This window comes from Xyrauchen texanus, chromosome 21 (genome assembly GCF_025860055.1).
Source record: "Xyrauchen texanus isolate HMW12.3.18 chromosome 21, RBS_HiC_50CHRs, whole genome shotgun sequence".
NCBI classification, from domain to species: Eukaryota; Metazoa; Chordata; class Actinopteri; order Cypriniformes; family Catostomidae; genus Xyrauchen; species Xyrauchen texanus.
Genome location: NC_068296.1, coordinates 7,326,809 through 7,349,780, shown reverse-complemented (window position 1 = coordinate 7,349,780; position 22,972 = coordinate 7,326,809).

Sequence of the window (22,972 nt, the reverse complement as noted above, 5' to 3'; positions counted from 1 at the left end):
GAGTCCTGAAAGCTGAAAGTTCTTTGAAACAGCTTTGTTATTTCTGGTTTGTGTTGGTGTATGTGTGTGTGAGTTTACTTAGCTATTCTTTGGGGACAAATTTTTTCCCAAGAAGTGAGCAAAATGTGACAGTTCTCCCTTTGGGGACATCCAGAGACAGCCTGTAATGAAAAAACGATTCATAAATATATTTATTTTTTTAGGGGTAGTGTTAGGTATTGGGTAGTCTATAGCATTTATAATTTTTATTTTCTATATTTATAATTTTTATTTACTATAACTACCTTCATATAAAAACAATAGAAGTCTACGTAACATAATGTGATGGTATCTGGTGGTAATCTGGTGGAGAGTGTAAACAACTTAATCATTCATTTCCAAAAAGTTTTGAAACACATTTTTCAAGATAAAATATATATATTTTTTATAAATATTGTGATTTTTTTCAGTCAAAAATATCAAGACGTTTTCTCAGGGTTACACGTGAACAAAATGTACCTTTTGCGTCCTGAGCGTGATATGCCATAGCTATGGCGTCAGTGACACAGTGGGCGATCCTCTGTTTGGAAAAAGTTCTCCCTTTTTCCGCTGCCCACGAAAGCAGACAAAGAGCTGCTCAGAGAGTCTAGAGCTCTGCTTGTGATCCAAATAAATGCGCAAAGCACGCATCGGACACAGCAACGATAAGGCTGGGTATGTCTCCTCCCGGGGCAGCTTCGCTTGCAGGATCACCACCTGATCCCTAAACGGGTTTGTGGGAACCTTGGACACATAGCCTGGTCGGGGTCTCGGGATTACGTGAGAGTCACCCGGACCGAACTCCAGGCACGTTTCGCTAACAGAGAACTTCTGCAGGTCCCTGCAGACGGCCTTCCTGATGGGGCTCACCTCAATCATGAAGGTGAGCGCCATCAGGAGGGCAGTCTTCAAAGAGAGTGCCTTTAGCTCAGCTGACTCTAGGGGCTCAAATTGAACTCCCTGTAGGCCCTGAAGGACCATGCAGAGGTCCCACGAAGGGATGACATATGGGTGATCTGGGGGGTTTTAACCGTCTAGCGCCTCTCAGGAACCTGATGATCAAGTTGTGCTTTCCTAAATACTTACACAGTGTACACTGTATTACGGTACGATCAGGGCCGGCGCTACCTATAGGCGAACTAGGCTGTTGCCTAGGGCCTCGGCCTTGGAGGCAGGGCCTCCAAAACATACACATGCTTATCCACCAATCAAGAGCAGCAAAATACTATGCTGTTTGTCCATTGGATATAACAATTGTCATTCACCTGTAGTTGAACCAATTAATATCACCGTTTACATGCGAGTCACTCCCAACCTCTGAATTTATGAATGAAGAGATTGTAGATGAATAAAATCCAACTTTTCTGCAAATTTATCTGATGGCGCCGAAGCGAACTCATCCTTCAGGGGCTGTTAAGCGTAAGGCTAAGCAGGCACGCAAAGAAAGTGCAGCTCGTGATTCAGGTATCATCTATTTTTGAGTGATCGTAATGTATTGTAAAAAATAAACTGATTCTAACGATCAGCGTCATTTTGAGATAGATCATTTGACGGTTATTTCCAGTTCAGAAGAGCGCGAGCACCGTTGATGGACTGAATTCGCTTCTGACACTTTGAATCCGAGCGTATGTAGCTACAATCGATTTCCAGCCCTAGTCAGGAGCTGACTCGCAAAATACTACAGAAAAAGTAAAGTTTGTCAGTCAAAGAGCAAACGCACTATACTAAAGCATTGTTTATTATGTTTTAAAACAGTCTGTATATCTTTTAAAACGCAAATGTTTAGCCTACATTAACTGCTCTAGTCTATCATAATAGACTATAGACCATAATAGACTTCATTTTTTTCGTTTTCCAATCATAAATACTGTTGCAATATTTATTGAAAATAAGTATGCAATCTTAAGCATATGAATAAGCACACAATTACAGTTGACGAAATTAACTTGTCTTTTCACTTCCACTAGCAGCTGATTTGTGTATCATAAGGTATTTCTCTACAATACATACCTAATATGACTATATTTAGTCTATCAAAAACAAAACTGTTCATTATCCCAAATAGTGGGTTAGTGTGTTACCATAAATAAATTACTGAACAAATTACTGCAAAAAACTTCCTGACTGCTAAAAAAAAAAAGATGACTTTTCAGATGATTTTTTTTTGTTTACCTTAATTAAAGTTACATTAATATGCACATTTAAGTAAAAATATAAAAATACTGATAACAGGGTTTGTATAAATAAAATGGTTAGGAATCATATTTGTTTTCAAGTCTTTTTTATTAAATGATGTTTTATTAACAAAGTTCGGGAGGAGCACATTCAGATAATCAACGAGATAAGAGGTATATATACTGCAGACTTACCTCTGTTCATTGACAGTTTATCAGCATCCCTCCACCACCCCCATCTCCTCACTTTGATTTTTAATAATCTCTTATTGGATGTAAACAACACAATCCAAAATACAATGCAATCCAATGTAATACTGTGTACATCTGGCCAAAATTCAGAGCCTGGAGCCCTCCCCTGGACAGCATGCCAAATACGCATAATCTTTACTCTATTTAATTTGATGTAGGTGTGAACTCGTGAATTCTGAAAGGTGGAGGGGAGGAGGGCATGGCGGGGGGCCTCCAACATACATTTTGCCTAGGGCCTCCAAATGTCTAGAACCGGCCCTGGGTACGATCTGGGGGGTTTTAACCTCCTAGCGCCTCTCAGGAACCTGATGATGAAGTTGTGCTTCCCTAAATACTTACACAGTGTGCGCTGTAATGCGCCGTTAATCCAACAGCTTTTGGAGATGAATGGATCAATGGAGGAATTCAGCTCGCAGAAACACAAATGCTCGGCTCTGAAGAAAAAACCTGAATGAGTGGTTGCATTCCAGCTCCTTTTATACCCATATGTCCGGGGGAGTGGCATGCAAATTCCACTCGCCAATTCCCATTGGCCTTTTCTCAAAGATCAGAGGTGTTTGGGGCTCCCAAGAGCGACCTCTAGTCTCACTACATCGACACAACTTCGAGTGAGTGACAGAAGGGGTTACAACCAATGACTTTGATTTGGTGGACAAAAGCTTTTTTAATCATATTTTAAAACACAATTGTTTCACTTTTTTAACTGTCTCTGGACACCACATGACATTTTTTACTTTAAGCCCCAGAAAAAATATCAATATGACTTTAAATTCAGCAAAAATGTTCATCATAGAAGAGGTGCATTCAAGTAAATGGTTTGTGTGAATTGCATTTTCTTTAATCGGTTTTTAATTTAATAGATCAGGACAAAAATTTACTTAATTGACCCCTCGGACACATGGCCATAATATGCACCTGTTACCCTCTGTTATTGTGTTTTATGATGAATCTTGTAAAAAGAATACACTTTATGATCATGAAAAGGTTTTTTTTCTAAATCGCTCGCCCACCGTCTACTACTTGACTATGTTTGAAAGTGCATGAAACATTTGAAAACTTGTGGCGTAAGTTTCATGTTAACACTAGAAAGGACAAGTCAACCCATTGCAAACTCTGACATACTTGCCAGTGTTTTCAGAAAACAGGCATCATTGGTGGTTTTATGAGGAGATGCTTTTTGATATTTCTTGCAACAAGGGGGATGGTATCCCCTTGCTCCCCCCCTCAACTCGAGCCCTGATTGAACTGTATACATATACTGTATACTATATAGTATTCATGTGGTACTCCAAGATACATTGAAGAATACCATGGTGCCATGTGCAAAAAACGTTAGTCTATATTGTACTTTTTGGTACTGTTTTGTTTATGTATATAAGCCACTTATGAATTTGCTAACCTTCTCTGACTTTGCTTGCGATTAAATATTTGCTTAAATATTTGCAGGAAGTGTTTAATTCAAATGTCCTGTCAAGGCAGATTTGCTTATCGAGTCAAGCCAGCTGGTTTTGAGACTCTGTGTTTGCAATGCCTCTTGTTCTCTGGAAAAATAAATGGGCACAGACCTCAGTCAGCAGACTTCATTTGTTTTGTTTTCCGATAGTATTCAGCAAAGATTCTGAACCAGCTGGAGATGGTGTGGCCTGACTAGAGCAGAGATATGGATTTATGGATCTGTCGTGAAGATATATATATATATATATATTTTTTTTTTCATTTTTACAATGTATTTCCTTACATTTTACTTGCAGGGCCAGACTTAAGTCGAATGCACTTTGGAACCTGTATTGGCCAAGAACTGTCCACTTTCATTGCCAAAGGGAGGGCTGTCTGATCGACATGTAAAATTTATGATCATTGCTTTTGATTTTTAGATCACTTTTTGTAAAACAACAGCACAAATCTTGAGCAGTATTTCTCTACATGGGGTTGTTTAATAAGAATAATTTTCATCATGATACTGGTTTATGTTTTATGAATCCAAACTGATTTACTCATGGGTGGGATTAATCATTAGCTTAAGGCCATCTACATATCCCTTTGATTGAAAATTTTACTGCTTTCATTTGCACTTCAATAAACACTACAGATATATTCTGAATCTTAAATATTCATCACAGTTATATTTCACACCAAGGCTGTACTGTATGATTAGCAATAATGTTCTAACCACTCAAGTCAACACATTTGAGTCCTAATAATCTATTAAAATAAGCAATGTTCTCCATCCACCAGCAAAGAGCCATTAATGATTGATTAGTTATTTTTTACTGTGCCATTCTGGGAACAGTACCAAAACCAGAGCTTTGCTGTCAATAAAGGAGCTTTAAGAATCATATACAATTAAGTAAACTATAAATGTAATTGCATTGACTCTAAGTGCGATAATAAATATAAAGTTAAGTTAAAGATGTATGTTAATTAAAGGAGCACAATGGCTTTGTAGGGTGATTACAGATTATTTTGCCCAGATAAATTGTGACAATGCTGTGAAGGTGGACCCATATTTAGAAAGTCGGGATGAAATCAAAATTGATCCTATACAGTACTTAGTCTTAATAGATTTTGCTTGTATTCTTGGACACAACACATCAATGCATGTTATTCCAAATAAAATACATTTGTCTTAGTCTTAGTCAATGTCTTTGCAGCTATACATAATGTGTCGTGCTCTAAAAACAACCTAATCTCATAGAATAAATGTTACTATAACTACAGGAAATTTGTGGAAACTGAGTTTTACGTGGCGCTTTCTACGTTTTGCTGCAGTTTCCTGGTGAAATTAACACTATAGAGGTGCTACAACAACTGTGCTTTTTAATCGCTTTCACTCAAATCTCGGGTACTAAAGCTTTTTATGACTTTATAATCACTTATTTTCCCCTCTATTACTCACACCCTGCTATGCTATTATATCAAAACACTTTTAATCTAATGCATCATTTGAAAAACTATACATTTTATTTCTTGAATTACAGACTCTGAAAAAAAAAAGTTAAAATGTAATGTTTTTCAATGTATGGTTTTTGTCCGCAATAGCTCACTTGATAGAGGGATGTACTTTGGACTTGGAGACCCAGCCTCGAGCCTGTCCAAGAACGCTCAAAACGAAAGTGGAGGCGACACGAATTGACGTGGTTGCTTCAGTAAATTTGCTTTTGAGGGTCCTGGGTAGCTCAGCAAGTAAAGATGCTGACTACCACACCTGGAGCCACAAGTTTGAATCCAGGGCGTGCTGAGTGACTCCAGTCAGGCTTCCTAAACAACCAATTGGCACTGTTGCTAGGGCGGGTAGAGTCATGCTGGGTTAACCTCCTCGTAGTCACTATAATGTGGCTCTCGCTCTCGGTGGGGCACTTGGTGAGTTGTGCTTGGATGCCGCGTAGAATAGCATGAGTGCAAGATGCGCATATTGTCTGTCTCAGACACAGAGGCACTCCGTCCCCCAGATTAAGGTGAGTCATTATGCCACCATGAGGACTTGGAGCGCATTGGGAATTGGTCAGGCCAATTTGGGGAGAAAGAGGAGAATGTTTTTTTTTTTTTTGCTTTTAAATGTTGAATTTGCTTTTAAAACACTATTGATTAGGTTTAGGCATTGGTTAAGTGTAAGGATGTCTGTGTGTTCACCTCTCATTTATCTTTTTGAACTGTATCAGTTTGGTTTAGGTGTTGGTTAAGGGTAAGAATGTCTGTTTTGTTCACCTCTCATTTATCTTTTAGGACAGTATTGGTTAGGTTTATGCTAAAGTTTTAGGTTACAGAAGTATGTTTTACTCATTAAAACATCCATCTAATATTCACTTAAAAAACCTTGTCTAATTACAACATCATTTCACTTGCTTTTGGTGCTCCCTGCTGGATAATTCACTGGGAAACTGCAACAAAACGTAATGAAGCGTGTAATTTTTGTGTGCAAAAATGTTGCCATTATCGTGTAAATTGAATAAGATCAGGCTGTCTAAAAATCTAGATGCAGCGCAGCTGTCTCAAGATGGTTTTCAAAAGTCTAAGTTATTTTAAACATGACAGGTGTCTAAAAATGTGCCACTCCTGTGCAACATGCAGTGCAACATACAAAGACGTCCATCTAGTGCATGTTTGCATATAAAAACAATTAAAAAGCAGCGCAGACTGACACAAAAGCCTGTTTGGTGTGAAAGGCCTCTTAGTTTGTTCTGCAACTATCAAGTGAGGAGGTATAATGCTGTCCAAACAGGGTGATGAAACACAGACAGAGAGAGTTCTGCCCTGTAGTGATAATTACCGCAATGACAGATGGCTTTAAACAGTCTGCACCTCAGTCTTGAGGGCAGCGATATACTTCAGATGCTTATTTATCATTCACGACTGCATTACTTTGCATTCAGCAATACTCATTCAACTCTAGGCCTTCTTTATTGAGTTAGCCTCCAATCTTTAGCCTTGTGGCGCTGTTATATGTCTGGTTGATCCAATTGTTTTAATGAATCAATGCATCATTGTCAGAAATCATTCTATACATTTATTGAATTTGACTAAATTAAAAAATCAAATCAAAAAAAAAAACGAGGCCTTTCCAAAGTCTCAGTGTTGTTAAAAAAGCAAACATTTGCACATAGAGGCCACTTGAGGATGTTATCACATGGGACAGTTCTCAGGGCAAGGATGTTTTTCATATTGTCAGGATGGGGAAAGTTGTCATATGTTTTAAATGTTTTTTTCTTGTACGTATATGTATTGAATATGTATTAATTGCTAATTTTGCTGGCAAAAACAATTGTTTGATATTTTGTTACCTGTTACATTTTTACTGTTTCATAATCATTTAAAGGTATACATTAGTTACACTTACATTTTTATTTGCTCAACCCATATGATTTCTGTGTTTAGTGGAAATGTAAGCGCAGCGTAGTTCTAGCGGGAAGACTAGCAGCTGTACATCATCGCACCATTAGGTAGGTAACTCCTAGCCAATCACATGTAAGCCATTGCCTTATAAATCTGCTCACAATCTATCACATTGCTGTATCAGTGTGCTAGCACTGCAACCTCCACCACCCCACCACCACCAGTTGAGTACCGTCCTGCATGGGGGTAGGCTCCTCGCCCCTGCTTCCTTTCTCCAGCTTCGGACCGCCAGACGGGGCTTACGCCAAAGAGAGACATTACATTCCTGTTTTATATTAATCAAATAAATTCATACATTGAATGTGAATGGTGACTAATGGTGTGTTCACATTCAATGCAAAGAAAATGTTCCCGCTGGATTATAAATTTGTGTAACGCGAACCCGCAAGCATTCCCCTTCTCTTCCGGAAAAGGACAGGAGGAGGGGCTTCTACGACTTGGTTCATAGTAAAGTACAACCAATAGCTGGAATCAAGTAGACAGGCATATTTTCTGAATTTACCAGGTAGTCCAACTTTCTCGCTCACTTTCCTCCAAGCGTTGTCTTTTTTCGTCCGGTCTCTGTACATGTATGACATTATGTCATAAAATTCCAGGTGCCCACACACCGCTACAACAATTTTTTTCATCCATTTTTTCAAATTTCTTCTGCTACTATGTCAGTCTGACATCCGGACAATCTTAATGCTGACAGGCTTTCGCGACAATGTGTCATGCCAATTTCGGTAAAAGTTAAACTCTCGCGAATACGCAAATGAAGCGAATGAAGCGGTTTTGCGTGTTCGAGTCGCGTCATTCCCTTCATTCATGCCGCCCCACACATTGACTTTGTATGTAATCGTGCCACGCGAAACGCTTGCTTTGTGTTATATGTGAACGCACCATGAGTCTGTCCTTCTGCCCATTATCTCCTTTGTGCTCCAAGGAAGAAAGTAAGTCATACAGGTTTTGAACAATATGAGTGTGAGTAAATGATGACGCAATTTCATTTTGCAATATCATTTCTTAATAAGAAGGCCTAAGGGGTTAAAAATACCCCCTCGAGAAACTTTTACTAAAAATATGTGACAACTAGTCCTAGTCTTCTCGTAACAGTTTGCTGTGTTGGGTAAATTACTTAAAAATAATAATCTACTACAAATGACAAATTATTTATCTAAAATTGTAATCATATTACTTAATTAAAAGGTTATCACATTACTAATTACTTTACTTTTAATTTACGTTCTAAAACACTTTTCCGCTCAAAAAATAAAACAAATGTCTATTTCATTCTTACTTATTGTTATTTGGATTACACCCAACACTGACAATATGTTTCATAAATCAGAAATGACATAAAAAAATCATGACTCTGATACCAAGCGTCTTGTCTGATATGCTTATTCAGGTTGGCACAGGCCACGATCAGTTTCCACGCTGACAGTGACAGCTGACAGTCTCCTGCTGATGGCAGATTTGGCAGTGATTGAACAGGAAGTGGACAGAGCTCTGTGTGATTAAACAGTACATGGATCCAGACAGTGAGTGTGTGAATGGATCAGCAGTTGAATGATCCGACAGTCCGAATGCACTCAGTGAGGGATCGGCCAGAATTTCTGAACCCATAAGAACACATCTCACCAGAATCAATATACTGAATAAGGTTCAGCTTAAGAGACACTGTTTAAAGAAGCCTATGATGTTTAAACAGGGAAACAGTCCTTTTGCTTAGCTATCATAAATATTAAGCTGTTAATCTGAGTAAATAAATATGTGTTTTGTACAGAGAGTAAATAAAACTGTTCAATGAATCTACACACTATTGCATAATCCAATAATTCTGCTGCACACTACACAACACTGCTGAAGGTTGCAATGAAAACGTAATATGTATTGACACTGCAACATTGTGGACCAACGCAACATAATCACACAGGAAATCGACATGTAGCTTCCAAAAGTTAATGTACACTAAAATCAACCCATTTCTGATGAATTATTGACAAGCACCATGCCCCATCAGGCATTTTTGCATGAATTCAACCGTAAACAATTTTAACTGTTTAACTGATTGCATGTTGCCCAAGCAGCATCTAAGACACGGGTTCTGGTCCCATGGAAACCACAAAGGAATCGGGTTTATATAAACAATGGTTAACGCGATTCAGACGTTATGTTTTCGGCTGACATTAGGTTTAGTGTTGGGGTTTGGGTTAGGGGGTAGAGTTAATAAAATATGCATTCTTGTTACCTCTATTATAATATTTACCTCTTAAAATACAAATGCTTTTGATGCCACACTGTTGACATTTCACCTGGAAACTGAAGCTCACATGTGGACCATACGTTCATCAAAATTTCCAGCTTCAGGCACTGGGGGGCAGCAATTAGAATTTCGGGTAGCACATACCGATTAAAAAAAAAACCCACACAGTTTAGCACTTTCGCTGTTTTTATTATAATTTTTTTTTACATTGCACAGCATGCAAATTGTATTATCTAAATTAATAAGTTGTTACAATTTTAATACAGAACATTGTAATAGAGGCGTTTCTGGCTTATTAGTTGAAGTTACTGTTACAAAGATTATTGCAGGGTTCTGTGTTTAAATGCAAAGAAGAAATTCTCCAGTAGCGAGTTAGAGAAGGCATTGTGCTCATACTCCAGCCAACCTGACACAAATAATTAGCGGTAATGGATGGTCTGAAATGTATGAAGTCATTAGTGTTTGAAAAAGCACAGAGCCTATAAATAATAGAGCTAAATATAATGGTGTATATTTTGATCTGTTAAAGTGTGTAAATGTATAGATCCTATAGAGAGGTTTTTATCGATTTGCAGGATCTTTTGTTCTTTCTGTTTTTAGAGTTGCTCAAAGTTGTGTCCTTTTTATTCAGGGAACTTTGTGAACTTGTGCTTGAAGGCATGCAGTGTGTACAGGATCTTAATGATCACTAGTCAAGGGTGAAACTCCAGCAGCAATTAAAACAGTACAAAAATGTAAAATACTGTTCCATATAGAGGTGGGTGGTATGGCCAAAAATAAAAAACTGGATGATTTAATACTGTATAAGGGTTGTTTCAAATCTCCTAACCTTAAGTATTAGAAGTGTGCAATTACTTTTAATTACACATGCAACATTATGAGGTCATGTGAAATTGTAGCATAATATTGTTTGAAACATTTATCATTGAATATTGCTCGAATATTGCTAATATTACAGTTTCTCATTCTGTTTTAAGAAAGACAGTATATAGTGTGCAGTACGCAGTACATAGCAACTGGCCCAAAGGTTGAGTGGGGGTGTTCGCTGTCCTTTTCTGCATACTGCGCCGCCATTTTGTGGTTCTTTCTGCATAACGCGGTGGCTCATTTTAGCTTATCGCAGCCCATTCGGCCGGTTTCGCGGCTGACCCACCAGCCCGCTCTGTTCTCCAGATGGCCAGTTCTCCCCTAATCTGCCCCAAAGTGCGTCGGCCCACCGGGGAAATGCCCGGTATGCCAGATTACCAGTCCAGCCCTGTTCTGAACACACACCCAGGTCACCTTGAGATGTTTACCATGTACAAATATTCTCAAAATATATCACTGCATGTGTAATCTAGAAGTGTCAATAGATTACAATACTTGTCACAATTAATTTTGTGTTTCTAGATGTTTTAGGGACTGTCAGCATTTTAAATGAAGTTATCATATTTCAAATTTGTTAAATTTATTTGTAATAATTTCAAAAACAAACAATGAACAATTGTATTTTTATTAATTAACATTAACAAAGATTAATTAATGCTGTAAAAAACATTGTTTATTGTTAGTTCATGATACCTAATGCAAGAACTAATGTTAACTAATGCAACCATATTGCAAAGTGTTACCCCATTTTTCCTTGACATTGCTGCAAAAATATATTGTGATATATAACATTATTGTGATATTACAACCCAAATACATTTCTGACAGTCTTATACTGTCATAACAGTTTTAATATTAGAACCATCCACTAGAAATTGTGATGCTTGTTAATCTCTCAGTAGCATCAGCAACAACACTCATTGAACTGTATATCAAATAGTCTTCTGAAAGATAATTGCTTTTGGGAGGGACTCAGGGTGAATCTGTCCTTTCTTAGGTGACATTGAGAAGATACTCTGCAATTCTTAAATGATTGAGACATACCCTGCGTCCGAAGCGTGTACTGTCACAGTATGTACTGTATTTAATGAAGGACGTATTTATCTGTCGGCAAAACAGTACGTTCCTTTAGGCATGCATGCATGCTAGTATAGATTTCGGACATACTTCATCCGGGGACGTGGGCATTGTCTCGTGACCCGCATATATGACGTAACAACTATCTGCTCTGGTTTTTGTTAAACAAGCACCATTTAAGCACAATTAACAATTATCTTTGTATATGGAGCACTTACAGTTGAAAAGAGCCATCTGACTCACAATTCACCGCCTTTCCTTTAAATTCAGCCTTTAGAACGTGATGTTGCCTCAGCTCCCAAGGGATTATGGGATTTTTAAGTGTTCAGTGGATCTGCATTTCAGAAATTCACTGGAAATAATATGTGATCTGGGTACTTCTCGCTTACTGCTTCATGAGTACTGTGAATTCGGACATACTACACCATTGGCATACTGTTTTTGGCATACTGTATATAGTAGAGAAGTATGGATATTCATACACAGCGACTGTCTCATTATAGGGGGAGAGTTCTCATCTCTTGTGAAACAGCTGTGAGTTTTGTATCAGAAGGTGAATGGGCGGATCTCTGTCATTCATAAAGTGCCCTTTCAAAATGATTACCAACCCGTAGAGCTGCATCCTGATGCTCGCATCTTCGCACGTCCATGCCTGAGATTTTCATCTCTGAAACACAAGCTCATTCGTTCTGCTTACAACTCGGGGATCTCTGCTTTCTAGAGGGAAGTCTAGCGTAGAGCAAAAGGTCTTTGTAGGGTTCACACATTGTGACAATAAGTTTAGATTGTTAATATCTCCCCTTAAATGACCATGATTTTACCAAGTAAGGAATGTCAACATCATCTAACCCAACTATCCCTACCCCAACCCTAATCATAAAAGCAATAGCTAATCCAAAAATTTCAATTTGTGTTGGGGCAAGTTTGATGTCATTGGTCACTTGCTCTGTTAGTCCATTCTAATCCTCATTTTTCGCAGCACCACTTAATTATTCTGGTTCCTTAATGGTTCCATTAATGATTCTTTTAGTACTTTTGCCAAAGAGATATTTGGCAATAGGAAATGCAATTCTTATTCGTTTTACTGCTCTCAGCAGCCTGTTACAAAACTATGAGATAATTTCATAGTTACCTATAGGGCTGGAAATTCAAAACAAAAAACACATACATTTCTGATTAATAGCTGAATGTTGAATGCCTTAAAAACTTTAATGCAGTATCCATTTTTTTCACTTCCTGAAACTTTATTAATGTTTTCCCCCACTTCCTGTGGATAAAATAGTAATGTATAAATTTCCAAGTTTGAATCGAACTCGAATCGACTGCAAATCCTATCACAGACGATTGTGTGGAGCAGTGCACGTTAATTTGTTACGTGCATCGCATTCATATACCGGGCATAATAGATTAAGATTCAACTTTATTGTCATTGTGCAGATTACAGGTACAGAGCCAATGAAATGCAGTTGTTTTCGCATATCCCAACTAAGCTGGGGTCAGAGCGCAGGGTCAGCAATGAAACAGCACCCCTGGAGCAGATAGGGTCAAGGGCCTTGCTCTAGGGCCCAACAGTGGTATCTTGATGGTGCTGGGGCTTGAACCCCTGACCTTTTGGTCGATAACCCTGAGCCTTAACTGCTGAGCTATCACAGGCCCGATGAGCCAGGTGTGGGAGAGATACAGGCAAGCTGCCATGTCTTTTCGTATCAGCCGAAAACACTCACTCACTTTCATCTATGCCAGTGTCAAAAAAACGAAACCATGTGAGAGATCCAGCGTGTGCAAGATAGAGACCAAGCAGCAGCAAGACAGCTTTCAGTTTGCTTTATATCTGTATGTTTCTTGTTTTTTATTGTATTGGCAATATTCACTTAATTTTATCTTGCCAATAAAGCTTAATATAAATTGAATCTGAACATTTTATCCTATTATGAAAACAAAATTCACTGTAAAACAGCAGAAGATTTTGCCCAACTTTACAGCGTGTCCATTGATTATATGGCATGTAAACATATAATTGTAACAAAACATTTGTGCATATAAAAATATGTCAAATTATCTCTATTTGCTAAAACTGAACATGTACATATTTAAACAATTAAATAAATGATGACTAGCCAATTCTTTGCAAGTTCTTTGAGACTTGAGTAAATATATTTAAGATTCAATTAAAATTTTTGTTTTAATTTGCCATATACCATGATTACTCACGCTTAATCACAGAAAAATGTGCAATTATGACAAATTTTGTATCGATTCACAGCCCTAATTTTAACAGAACAGATTTGTACAATTAAGATATATTAATAATGAATTAATTTTTATTAAATATCCCTAATAACAACACAAGTCATAATGTTTATCTTTAACTTCACATTGCCATATCAACAACAATTCAGTGATTACTCTGATTTAAGTCTCAAGAGTTATACACATAACACAGTAAAACACATCTTAGTTAATTTCGAGTCGGACATGACGAAATGAATGTCATTTGGGATTTATGTTTCTTGCTATAGATTCATAAGATTTTTTATGTTTTGGATTTTTTTTCTCCCCTTTTCTCTGGAATGCCCAATTCCCAGTGCGCTCTAGGTCCTTGTGGTGGCGTAGTGACCAATCTCAGTTGCCTCCGCGTCTGAGACTCTCAATCTACACATCTTACATTTACATGTACGCATTAGGCAGACGCTTTTATCCAAAGCGACTTACAGTGAATTTATTACAGGAACAATACCCCCGGAGCAACCTGGAGTTAAGTGTCTTGCTCAAGGACACAATGGTGGTGGCTGTGGGGATCGAACCAGTGACCTTTTGATTAACAGTTATGTGCTTTAGCCCCCTATGCCACCACCACATCACGTGGCTTGTTGAGCGCATTACCGCAGAGACATAGCCCATGTGGCGGCTTCACGCCATTCCCTGTGAGAAATTCTTCACGCGGCTTCACCGAGAGCGAGAACCGCCTTATAGCGACCACGATGAGGTTACCCCATGTGACTCTACCCACCCTAGCAACCGGGACAATTGGTTGCTTAGAAAGCCTGACTGGAGTCACTCAGCATCTCTGGATTCGAACTTGCTACTCCAGGTTTGGTAATCAGCGTCTTTACTTGCTGAGCCACCCAGGCCCCCCCATGAGATTAATTTGTTTAGGAATCGGACTATACTGTTAGTGCTGTATTTTTCACACCGCTGAATGGTAGTGCAGGAAATACTTGTCAGAGTATTTTAGTATCATGTCAATGGAAGAATGCACATTTGAGAACCATTAACGGAATCAAAAGTCCTAAAAATCTCTCTGCTCTAGTATTTAAAAAAATATCAAAATACTGAGCCGGATGGCCTGATGGTGGAAAAGTATCTTTTGATTATAATGCACAAATTATTTGGACTGCTTATATAATACTTTCATTCTGCATTTTGGTCCTTTTTTTTGGAAGGATATACACTAAATAACCATCAACTTTACCTGTACTGAAAAAGAGCAGTTTGAACATTCTGACAAACATCTCCTTTTCTGTTTCACAGAAAATCTATATGAGGTTGGAACAACGTGAAGGTGAGTAAATGATGACTTTTCCTTTAACCACCCCTACAACCAGAGGCTAATGATATGCCCATAAGAATGTTGCTGAGCCCTTAACCACATAGCCCATAAAATCTGATTGGTTCATGGAAATTTCACTCTAGGAACACGTCCTACTTGGGTATATCAAGGTAAGCTCGAGCTTAGAGCATATTGTCATCTTTATAGATGAGACCTCTATCTCCTGATGGAATGATAAACTCAAACCATATTCAGTTCCACTGTTCTTGTCCTTGAAAGCAATTATTACGATCCATAAATATGTCATGCGGTATTCACAAACATCATCTCATTGAACAGTCGAATGAAAGTCAACACGCACACACAGATACACATGCGGACAGATGAAAGTGATGTGACATTTGAAGTCCTTGTCTTTTTAACTGATGTGAGCAGACTTCAGCCTCGCAACAAACATTAAGAGTAAAGATGACAGAATTTTAATGCAACTTTACAGTATATCCTCTGTCTACCTTTCAACGTCAAAGTCCGTCTCTTTCTGTCTTTCTGTCTCCTTGTGTTTACGAGCAGATTATTATGGGCTGGAGGAGAGTTTGAATTGAAGGTTAATGTCTTATGGCTGATTGTGTATGTACAGTATGTTTCTCTGTGCTTGATGAAGCAAGACAGTTCACTTCCCAGAGACATGTCCAATGAGGACAATCAGCCGTCGGAAAATCGCTCTGAGACCAGTGACATCGGAGCGTGTCTTCCCAAGACACTTTCTGAATTAGAGAGCTTTCTTTCTGCCTGGTATCCGAGGCAGATTTGGTCCTAATAGCTAATCGAGGAAAGCCCTAAAGCCCAGCTTAGCCTAAATAATGCTGATACGACCAATGCTTTAGTGGAAACCTTGACTCAGCCTCTCTTTTAGCCTTAGATTTCACCAGTGTTGGAGAGGAACTACATAACTACAAGTAGCAACATTACGAACTTGAGCAAATTTTTTTAGCTGTGTGACAGTATCTCAGTTACTTTCACTATAGTGTTGCTTTTTCTAATGAGTAGCTGTTTAGCATCTCAAAATGCTACATTTGTGACATGCCGCAATACATCCAAGAGGGAATTTATACGCGCTCACCAGACTGACTCATTTTGTGCGGACAATTTACAGTATATCAATTAATTTAGTTAAAAACAATTAACAGAATCACTTTTGTAGTTTTGGGAAGTCAATTCATTTTAGTGAATCAATTAGTTCAGACAGTTCATGTAGACAAACAAGTTAAAATCAATTAATCTCTGATTCACTGGAACCCCTGCACAGATGTCATGTTAATATTTTGTTAATTGCTGTTTTCCACTCGGTTATATAAAATATTGTAAAATAAAATGTTTATAAAAACACTCAGTGCTTTGAGTGTAGTGTCAGAAAAGTGCTATAGAAATATAACATTCATTCATTTAAAAAGATTTGTCTCCTTAAATACCTTCAATGTATTTAGCTACTTTTTCTAAGTAGCTTGTAGTGTAGCTAAAAAGTTTCCACATAGCTTCACCAAAATGGATTTCACCAAAAAATGTAATACATTTTAGAGCAAATTTGAAAGGTGAAGTGTATAATTTCTGTGCCACTAGTGGCACAAGAGGGAATTTTAAAAATAGTGAAAGTTTTCAAACAGGGTTCCTGCCATTGGATCTACCAACAGATATTACCGCTCCAAAGCCCTGCCATTGGTTGAGCAAATGTTGATGTGTTAGGCTGGTCAGGATGCTTAAACAGAGCAATGTTTTGAGTAGTGCCAGAGAGCCACAGTGTGTACACTTTTTGGGTTTTAGGTTCCCCTTCTCTCACTCACTCAACGTTGTGTCAATATAGTGACACTAGGGGTCGCCCTTGGGAGCCCCAAACACCTCTGATCTTTGAGAAAAGGCCAATGGGAATTGGCAAGTGGAATTTGCGTGCCACTCCCCTGGACATACGTTTATAAAAGGAGCTGGAATGCAACCACTCATTCAGATTTTTTCCCGCTACCCACACGGAGACATCATTCATGGATGGTTCGTGTCCTCATTGCGAGAACATGACCATGGCAACGTTGCGGTCATGGCTTTCTTTCATCAGAGGGAAAGCCACCCAAGTGGCTCCCCACCTCGGCCCTTCTACCTACGGGTATGAGGCAGAGTCGGTTAGCACTGGCGGCGATTTGGGGACCTCAATGGAGCTTCTCCACCAGTATACCCCCCACAGACCTCCCATTCCCCAGCAAGCTCATATGCCCCAGTCGAATTCTGGGATGAGACCACGGGCCCGTATCAGGGTGGGTTTGCGATCTCATTCGGGGCTCGGGAAGATGATGAGCTCTTAGCAGCATCGGAGAGCGGGCTCGTCCTGTCTCCAAACCTTAAGATGCAGTAGCCCAGTCGTAGACTGACGTGGAGCTGGCAGCTATGCTTGGCCGGGCGGTTGCGAGCTTCGGGCTGGAGTGGAAACCTCCGTTTCCCCCCGAACCCTCGTGGCTCGATGATTGGTTCCTGGGCCAGAGAGCCACTCACGGCCGCGCTCCACTCCTGTTCCTTTCTTCCCGGAGGTGCAGGAGGAGCTCACGTGATCGTTGTATACGGTTCGCTGGCTCCTCCGCTCTCACTACCCGACGGCTAGGGGGTACTCGGTGATTCCTCAGAGGCTCCTGTCCAGGACCTGTAGACTTACTAATGCCTACTTTGCTGCTGGACAGGTTGCCTCCGCCCTGCATGCCATTGCTCTCCTGCAGGTGCACCAATTGATGCAGTGCAAAATTGTCCACCGTGTGCAATGGACTAAGTTAAAATTGTCCAAGGATTTTCAACACATATATCCTGTTGTGACTGGTGCAGATCTACCCCAGCCTCCCATGTACATATGTTTTGGTCCTGTATAAACTTAGGTTAGAGAGCGATCTCCCCTTGCCCGCTGATAGCTATTTTTGGAATCACTCCTGATTGATATAACTTTACAAAACTGCAATCTGATTGTATAGCTTTTATTATGCTCTTAGACAAATGACTGATATTGCTGAGGATTCGAGGCCTCCAACTTTTATACAGTGGATTTGAGATATCTTTTTTTAATTAGAAAAAAATTAAACATTCATTAAAAGGCTCTTTTAAATGCTACAATAAAGCTTGGGACCCTTTTAAGCAATATACTTGGGAACATGTTGTATTATCTGACCTAGACTGAATCTCATGCCCAGCATTTACTATAGCGATTTCTTTTTATCATACAGACTGTGTACCCTGTCTACTCTGTTAAGCCACAGAAGCATAATTGTTTAATTAATTTATATAACAATTATTTTGTTTTGTTATTTTGTTTATATGTATGTCATTTATATATTTAATTTCTTATATTGGTTTTTACTCTTTTTTTCCCCCTTTTGTAAAACTTTTTTAAAACTCATAATTAAAGTATAATTATATAAAATTATATTATATAAAAAAATAATTTTACACAGAAAAGTTTAGCACGCAATTTTATCAGAATAAAATCATGTTAACACTCATATTGGTTACATCTTGTGGCTATACTTTTGAAACGGTGGGTATTTTAATGTTTACGGATCAGCCCCATTGACTTCCATTGTAAGTGCCTCACTGTAACACAGATTTTAGCTTTTTTTTTTTAAAGGTGAAGCAAGTCAAAATGTATTTTTGTGTTAATCAACATTATGCCACAAAAGCAGTCAATTGAGCTTAACTTGGTTTGAACCCAGAATATTCATATTAAGTCTATAAAAGTTTTATTATTAATGTATCTCACTGTGTCTCTCTAAAAGATTTACCTCTTAGCAATAAAAGGTTCCTCTTGGCCCCTTTTAAAGCTGTGTAATATCCTGCCACATCCCCACAGATGAATGGCATATGCAAAATACATCTCCACCTACCAATTTGTGTCCTCAGCTTTGTGCACATTCCTAAATTACAGCATGTGGTGTATCTGACAGAGAAAGGGCTGCTCGATTAATCTTTCTGCAGTTACATTCTGTAGAGTTTTCAGAATTGATAATTCCATATGTTAATACAAGCTTGTGGAATTGCTTTGAAAAACACTTTTACCTCAGATGGAAATTTGTATTCCTCAGAGGTTGATCTTTCTTTGAAGTCAGAAACTTAAGCAAAAATCTCCATTTAATCTAATTCCTATCTATTTTCTAGCAGTAATTATCTGAGCTATGCCATCTATTTGAGCTCTATACTCTAAGTATGTCAACAATAGTCTCATTTGTGAACTTCTTTTTTTCATTTGTATTTATTTTCAATAGATGGCAAATCTTAGTACAGTTGGTGACATTGTCTGGATCTCTTCTATACATTTTGATGCAGTCTTTTTCTCGTCATGAGAACTTTTTAAGAAGCAGATGTCAGAAACCGTCTACATGCAGTCTAGGAGAAACAATTAAGATTATTAAAGAGATCTCATTTGTGATTTTTTTCTTCCTATGGGACTTGATTTGTCTTATACTAAATGAAGTGAAAAGGGTTGAGAAAATCGTTTTCTATTAAAAAAACATGTCCAAACAGCGATGGGCTTCAGGACAGTATTACAGTATACCTTTACAAAATCCATAGTATTCAGATCTATGTAGGTTCAGAGGAAATGCTGCCAGGGCTAAACAAACAGTCAGTTTTTATTCATTAGGGTGTGTAAAGGATTCAGCTAACACTTTTAACATTATTGCGAATTCTTTTCTAATACCTCTCTTTTTGCCTTCGAGATGCCTTCGAGATTGATGACTCGGGGTCAGCGCATTATAGACCAGAGAGAACAGAGATATTGGCTGATGGCTGGTTTGGTGATTTAGTTTTTTTGAAGATGTCAGTTTTTATAGTGGAAGCATTCGTAGGCTGAGATGCAGCGTATCCATAGCAACAGATTCCAATTCATCCGAGGCTGCAGTCAAATGCCTACGTGTGTAAATGCATTGAATATGTTTATACAGATTCAATAATTTATTATGTACTTATTCTATAAAATGAGTATTCCAGAAATGCGCTGATAGATCCGTGAGGTTTCTCCCAACCTGAATGCACGGTAAAATTGATGGGGTAAAAAATATGAGGCTAAACTTCGGTGAATAGCATGTTTAGATTGTGATATTTTTTACATGCTGAATTATTTATATATATAAATAATAATAATATATATATATATATATATATATATATATATATATATATATATATATATATATATATATATATATATATTTATTTTTATTTTTTTTAACTTTTTTTCATTTTATAGAGGTTATTAAAATGGGATCAGAGTTTCTCTCTGAATTAAGAGCTGCTTGACAAGCAGAATTCAAGAACCATATTTTAGATGAGCATGGCACATGGTGAGGATTAGGGTTGTCACAATACCTTAATAATATCTACGGTACGATACCAGCTAAAGCATCCTGATACCACTCATTTTGTTTGAGTAATGGGCTGAATAATACAGCTACTCTGTTGTTGTGTTAATTCTTCACAGGTTTAATAAAGATACTATTATTAGTACTGTATTAAACAGAATGTTTTTATACAAAATAATGTAGTTCTGAACTACTATTTTGTTACTTCTTCATGCAGCGTTGCAAAACAACAGTCTCTTAATGGTCCAAAAATGGGCTTCATTTTGTATATTTAAAATATTATTTCATAATTTTTGAGTGAAATTTTTGAGACCCAGCACTGAGATTCACCCTTCCAGATGTATAGATTTTGAATTTAGAAGAAAAAAGTTGTTCAGTTTTTTTTTTTGTTTGTGTTTTGATTTTGAGGTGAAATGTGACCTGGATATATTTTCATAAGAACTTCTTAAATGTTCCTCTGATTACACATGAATGTGCGGTGATCACCTGTTTGAAATTATGAAACAGGAATTATGTAAACAATGGACAATTCTGATATCAGTTTTGGGCATATTGCTCAAAAGGTAGTCCATTACAGATTACCAATTACTTATCTAAAACTGTAATCAGATTATTAATGTCTTCATGGGAAAATGATCACATTCCTAATTACTTACTTTCAGTTACTTTCTAAAACCACTTTTAACAGAAAAGTGTTTGTTGTCTGTTTAACAAATTCTAAATAATGTTTATATTTCCTCCTCTTCCATTAATACACACACTATTCTCTATTACAATGACTCATTACGAGGAGTACGCACTCATAGATACATAAATAGATGTACGTGTGAGCATAATTGATGTTTTAAAGGAATATTCCTGGGTTACAGTGAAGTGAATGGGGGCCAATCCATTAAAATACTCACTGATACAAAAGTATAGCCAAAGACATAATGCGTTCACATGATTTTACTTTGATAAATCACTTACTAACATTTCTTGTGTAAAGTTATATCCAATTTTACAACTTTGTTGCCATGAGGACATAAACCCTAAAACAAAATGTAAAAATTAAGATTTAAGCAACTTTACAGCTCTAATATACACACGTTTTAACATTAGAATTAATGTGCTTCACAATTATGCCTTTTTAGACCCTTCAAAAATGGGTCCCATTCACTTCCATTGTAAGTGAGTCAAAAAGGAGGGACAAGTTTAATTGTTTTTTGTAGTAATCAATATTATGCCACAAATGCAGTCGATTGATCTTAACTTGTATTGAACCCTGAATATCTCTTTAAATGCATTCCATGTAAATATTTTTAGTAATATTTGTCACCCAAGTAATATTTTGAATTGAAATCGAAAGTCAGTAACCATACTCTGATTACAATTGAAAATGTAACGAATTACTTTGCAATTGCATTACATTACATCCAACACTGTCTGATACATACTATAATAGAGTGAGATGTTGAAAAGTTGGCTTTCTTTAAAATGCAAAACAATGAGACTTTCATTACAATATCTCACTAAATATATTTACATGACATACAATTTGCCATCAGTGCAATACATATGAATGTTGCATAAATACCAATACGTTTTTCTCTGTAAACAAAAATAAATGACGGCAATCAATAAACTTTTCTGTAAAGCAAACATTTACCACCTTCGTATCAGATAAAACAACTTCACAAAGATCCCAAATTAAACTCAAAACCGGCCTATGGACAATCAGATATGATTTAGCAGTGCTAAAAACTTAATGTATATATACGTATGTTACACGTGTACATAATATTTACTGATTTTCATACAGATCATGGATTGCTTTTGTATGAACATTTTCATATATAACTTTGGCAGTTTTTTTAATCAAACGTTTTTGAAAAAAATAAAATAAAATATATATATATAAAAGATGATATTAAACAGTCAGCAAATGTGATGTACGTTTGCCTTCCAGAGCCCATGTTCACAGTGATAATTCAGAAAGGCTAGATGCCTATGTTTAAAAAAATTTAATAATATAAGAACTCAAAGGAACTAAACCTATGGAAAAATTAAAATGAAAAGAACATTTCACCCATTCTGCCAATATCGGCAGCACACAAGGTGGGGTTCATAGTTGTCAACGACTATAAAATTACAAACACTTATGAAGAGATTATAGCAGTCATCGCCATTTAAAAAAATGGTGTCTTTTTAAAGTCGGCTCAAAATACAAAAGGCTATAGAGGAAAGGGTTCGAACCTGACGCCCACAGTCACTGTGAACACATGGGAAATACGTCACCAAGGAAACAAGACATGCACCACCAAGTGCCGTTGTGAGAGACGGAAAGGGTGAGGCAATGAAAACTAAAAAAGTAGGGTGCGAATGAAAAGAGAAACAAAACTGCTACGCACTTAAAAAGAGGATGATATACACCGGACAAAAGAATCGAGCAAATTTAAAAAGACATGACCATATGCAATCATATGCATTTATGTGTCTATTGTTTTTTTCCCCCTTCTGTTTTCTGTCATCAGGTTTG